At 31.8% G+C, this 5,819-nt stretch overlaps 1 long non-coding RNA gene across 1 annotated transcript; it reads right to left on the bottom strand.

Annotated features, from left to right (window-relative positions):
* Window positions 1–2,633: 2,633 nt before the first annotated feature.
* Window positions 2,634–5,236, bottom strand: LOC121173797 (uncharacterized). Its single transcript, XR_005889192.1, has 4 exons — window positions 4,755–5,236; window positions 4,126–4,198; window positions 3,870–3,912; window positions 2,634–3,617 (listed from the first exon to the last, which is right to left on the bottom strand). It is a non-coding gene; the product is annotated as an uncharacterized lncRNA (long non-coding RNA).
* Window positions 5,237–5,819: the final 583 nt, after the last annotated feature.

The raw sequence follows: 5,819 nt of genomic DNA, 5'->3' as shown, positions 1-5,819 counted from the left end.
CGGTTGCCAACGACCGATGTAGAATGTTGAGGAAACTACGACGATCAACTCTGAAAGACCGATGTAGAATGCTTATCATTATACGACGGTTATTGAGGGACCGATGTAGAATGCTGAGCATTCTAAGATGATCTTTCACACGTGATCGTCTTAGAATGATCAACATTCTACATCGATCTTCTCAAAACCGATGTAGAAATGCTAATTTTTTTTATATATTTGTAGGTCCTTTTTTTGTATTTAAAGAGTTGAAATAATGTTCAAATACCTACAGTAAACACGTGATAATATGAAATTAATTAAATTTTATGCAATGAATATGAAATTTTCAATTATTTGATAGTTTAAAGCAAATTAAGTACACTAAACATGTTTATTTTTTAACAAATTGGACACAAATTAACCAAATAAGTAATTATTTATATGTAATCACTTTGTTTCTCAAATTATCCAAATATTAGACATTGAAGATATTTTAAAAATAAATAAAAATCAAGTAGTGAAGCTTTATGATGATGACATAACTATCATGTGGTAATTAATTAAAATAAAGTTAGGATCTAAGGGAAGTTTTTTTAAATCTCAGGAATTAAAACTTCCAACACATACAATCTGGATGACTAATTTAGAGGTTTACTCATAATCATATAAAGAGATATAAACCTACATGAGTTAGGAGGCACAGTAGGTGATCTGATCACTGTCAAGTGGAAGCCAGATTGCAATAAATGCATGTTCCAGAAACACTGAAAATGCTTAGTGTTAAAATGCCTTCATGTTCAGCTTGTGAAACCGAGGTTCAGCTTATTGTAGAAAAAATGATAATCTCATAATCTTTCCCAAACATGCATGGAAGAGAAAGTTGAGTGATACAAGAAGAATGAAAAACCTAAATACATGGAAAGAATAGAATATAGGAGTTTATCAAGGGAGGGAAATTTACCCGCGAATCATCCACAAGATGATAACTCAGTGTATTCATTTTTTCATTTTTTCAAAATTCTTATGTAAAGTTTACAAATCTTGAAGCATTTATGTTATGATTTACCTTCTGCACACGACCAAAAAGTGGAACCAAACGACTCTTGATATACCTTACACATTCAAGATTGAGTGAGCAAAGTTGGGAGGTTAATTCATCTAAAGCTGGGTATGAGTAAAATAAAATTCAAGTATCAGGTTAAAAAAATAAGAGCTACACATATTGTGTGCGTGTGTATTTATATACACACACACAATAAGATTCAAGTATTTATCTAATATCTTAATAAAATAAAATAAAAGTATGAGTAAATGCAGTTATATAAATGAACAAAATAAGTTAGTACGACCTCATATTCAAGGCACTTAATTTTCTTGGTGTGCAATTCATTTAGAAATTAGTGAAGTTAAAAATTCAAAGCTGTGAAAGTGTTTTCAAACTATTGAATCAAACTCTTGCTCTTAGTGCTAACAGAGGTTGCAGACAAAAGAAGAAATTGTGTATTTTTTTTAATTAATAACCTTAATGTTAGGGTGAGTTAGGATGGTGTGTCAGTAACTACCCACGGGTGGCATACCAAAAAGGTGGCATTGAAGGCATCCCCAATCCACCCATTGGTGGTGCAGGCAAAGCAAGATGCAACAACTGAGCATACAATTAAAATGTTTAGATGGTGTGTAACCATTAAAATACTTATGTATCACCATTAAAATACTTAGAATAAAAAATAATTTCTCGAAACCACGTATAAACACAAGCCTACATTTAGATGGTGTGTAACCAGCTACGAATTTCTGCAAATAAATTGCCAAGTCTTAATTCAAGCATAAGTATAGATGCAAATGATATTGATATTCAATTGAACGTTTATTGATATATTATGGTCTTCATCAAAATTGAAAAGTTTTGCATATTCTTGTCGATTAAACATCTAAAAACCTTGATACAAGTCTTCAATTTTTTTTTCGATTCTCATATACCGTAGAATCCACCATATTATATATGTAAATAATGTTCATCTTTAAGAAAGTATTAATTTTTTTCAACACTACGCTCATTTATTAATATTTTGCCTAAATACTTAAATGAATTAATAACTACATGCTAATTTTTTTTTATAATAACAATTCATGTTATTCATTTTTTTAAAAAAAGAATATACTACCTTAAAAGAAAAATAATAAGAAAAAAGAGGAAGTATACAAAGAAGACCAACAGTCAAAGTAAACGCGTGCAAAAGAGGAATTATACAAGGAAGTATAATTGAAAAAAATATGAAAAGGATATAATTGAAAAATAATTAATATTATCTTAGTCTTTTAAATTAAAAATTAAAAGTGGATAAGTAAAATAAAAAAAAAAAACAGATAGAGAATATACTTGCATTACTACCATTTTAGCTAAACTAATATATATATATATATATATATATATATATATATATATATATATATATATATATATATATATATATATATATATATATCATTAATTGTTATATATATCAAATAAGTATTATATGTTCAGTATGGTAAAAATCTTAAAATCCCAAAAGTCTCAAAATCTTAACTATGCTAAATATTCTAACGTGCATCCCTTCCATTATACCATCAACAAAAGTCTCACCAATGCCACTGACTAGTACTTAATTAAATAGGTAAGAAAACTAATGTTATTATGATTGCCTGGACACTTATCTGCTTGTTTGAGAAGATATAATATGACTAATAGGAAGTCTATTTGGACATAATACAGTCTAATACACAAGTACTGTCTATTTATTCAATCAAACAAGAAACACTGTTGTATTCTACAAAAACTCTGGTTCAAGTCAACTGAGATAATATACATGATTCATAGTCATTTTACAGAAAATTGACAGATCAAGTATCTATGGTAAAAATCTTAAAATCCCAAACTAAATTGTAGCCAGTTGATGAATTAAACTCGTGTGCCAGAATGGGTAATGGAAAGGGAGAAAAAAGAGAACAAGTACAAGGAGAGGGAAAAAAACAGAGAGACATAACTAACATCCAGAATAACATGTTACAAAATTACATGCAGAATAACCATGTTACAAAATTACAACTTTTAGATAATAGTAATTAAAATTTAATATTTATACTATAATTTTAAATATTTTATTCAAAAAATATAAGTGTGAATATAATAAAGAATTTTTTGATATTTTGTGGACAAAGTAGTGAAGATAGAGAACTTATTTCTTGTTTTCTAATTAGTAGTAAAAATATAAATATGCCTACAACTTCTTTAAATTTCCCCCTCTTTTCCTAGCCATTGACCATATCCTTTAAACCAAGGACAATATGAAAACTAACTGAATTACTAATATCGGAGTAGATAATATTATTTCTAGTGAAAATCACATTACACAAGCATAAAGATTGTACTGCACAAGCATAAAGAAATTCACTATAATATAGAAAATGGAAAAAAAAATCAACACTGGGAGAAAGAGCAATTAGAAGATTCTTACAGAGTGAATAATTGAGTACCAGAACCAAGGGCTGCTGAAAAGAAAAACTTGTACTTTGGAAACCGGAAAACATCCCCATGAATGTACTTCCATCCTGTCTCCTCTTGATCATCAGCAGCTTCCTCATCTTGAGCATACCTGGAGAAAATTACAGATAAAAACAAGAAACAAGTGGTGAAAATAAGATTAATAAAACAACTTTATTGGCAACAAGATGACTAACTGATGATAAATGAGCAAGAAAGTCATACTTCATAAATGTTTGAATCATTCTGACATATAGTTCATTGAAATGGAATGCTAAATACTAAAAGATTCCCTAAACACATACCAAGACCAAAAACCTCAGAAGTACTTTTATAGGAAAAGTCTGCGCCTTCTCAAACTTACCATTGTCAATTCAAGTTTTCCATCAATTTAGCAGGAAGAGTACCTACAAATAGAATAGTTTAAGCCAATGAGAATGACAAGTTAGACCTATAACTATAAGGGAAGAAGAAAGTTCCAAAATCAGTGAAGGGAGCTTCAGGTGCTTATGATGTATGGCCAATATAGAGCACACTCAAACAAGTGGAATAAAAGAAAAAATGAAACATCAAAAATCAAACTTGCAGTGCTTATGATGTAGGGCCAATATAGAGCATACTCAAATGAAATTAAATACTCCTCTTCTGTTCTTGTTCTGCGACAAATACCCCGAGGCTTCCTGTTCCTCAAATCTGCATCAAATGCCAAGGGTATTGTTTATTAGAGTCTACCAACTATTAAAAAAATACATAAATCCATGCATATAACATAAATTTCAAATGAGATTCATTCTTCTAGTGAATTTTGTAGCAATTATTTGGGAGAAGACAAGAGACTACAAAGAATTCATAAAGGGATAGAGCAACCAAATTAATTAATTTCATAGATATTCTATCAAGTAATAAGAAATGAGCATATGCAATACTACATGACAAATAATAAAGATGCAACTCATCACAAACAATAAGTCTGCATAGTTTACTCCCAAATCATAATCCTAGGGAATATTTTACTTCAAGGCAACCATTTATACAATATCTTCAAGGCAAAAACACCTTGAGAGCATGCACCTAGTCAAGCAAAAAGCACATATAGCAACCAATCCTCAGACCAGTAAAAATGAAATTAAATGTCACAACTCACAAATGTATAATAATAAAATCAATAATGAACTATGATAACCGAAGCATCTTCCATATAATCACACAGATTGAATGCTAAATTGAGGTCAAGAGTTTGGTAACTTACCCTAAGTTCTGACGGTGTCTTCTTTCTAGCCATAGATCCAGTTTTCGAAGGTCCGGAGCAAAGTTGGTGAGAGCTTGAGGGCACAGAAATTGGTTTAGCCACTTTTGTCATGCCTCGTTTCATTGCGCATACTTTACGAATCAAAACATGTCATGGAGAATAATCTGCAAGTGCAGATTCCGTAAGCGAGAAAGGATTTACCCCCCTTCTTCGGCCACCACCTCCCTGCTGCACCGCCTCTCCTTCTCCGTCCTCCGCCGTGCCACCAACTCCTTCTACACGAGCCTCAGCCACGGAGGCTTTGGCCCCATCGGCACCCTCGTCGCCGTCAAGCTCATGGAAAAGTCTTAAGCTTCAGAACATAATGGCAACCATTCCTCTCTCAAACCAGAAGTGGAAACGCCCCTCAAACAAGAAGTGGAAACACCCCTCAAGGGTTCGAGAGATCGCCAAAGTTTTGCTTGCTGCGCGTTGATGACCACTCATTTAGGGCTTTTTATTTAATTCAATTGAGATAACGACGGGTTTTTAATAAAACCCGTCATAATTTTTATGACCAATACACATTCTAAGGTGGTTTTCAATAACCATCTTAGAATGTGCATCGTAAAAGACTTTTATCATAAAATAATTACAAAAATGTCAATGTCTCATTTTCTAAAGTGGTTCCAAAAGAACCGTCGTAGAATGTCTGTCGTAAAAACACAAGTTTCTTGTAGTGATTGAGTCATCTGTGTACTCTAAAATTGAAAATTGTATCTCATCAACTACCTTAACTCCATCAAATAGACCTGCATCTCCTGCCTTCCTCATATGGCCAGACAAACCTTCAGCCACTAAAAAAAAAAAAAGACAATAGGTCTCCCTATTTCAAACCTCTACGAAACTTGAATTGGGTTGTCAGAGATCCATTTACTAACACTGACGTGAAGCTGGAAGAGACTATAGCATGAATCCATTTTCTCCATTTATCTCTAAATCCCAAATGCCCCAACATATAGTCCAAAAAATCCCAACTAAGTGAATCATAAGTTTTTTCAAAGTCTACTTTAAACACAAAACAAT

This window comes from Glycine max, chromosome 17 (genome assembly GCF_000004515.6).
Source record: "Glycine max cultivar Williams 82 chromosome 17, Glycine_max_v4.0, whole genome shotgun sequence".
NCBI classification, from domain to species: Eukaryota; Viridiplantae; Streptophyta; class Magnoliopsida; order Fabales; family Fabaceae; genus Glycine; species Glycine max.
Note: the sequence above shows the minus strand (reverse complement) of the source record. Positions and strands in the feature narration are given on the sequence as shown.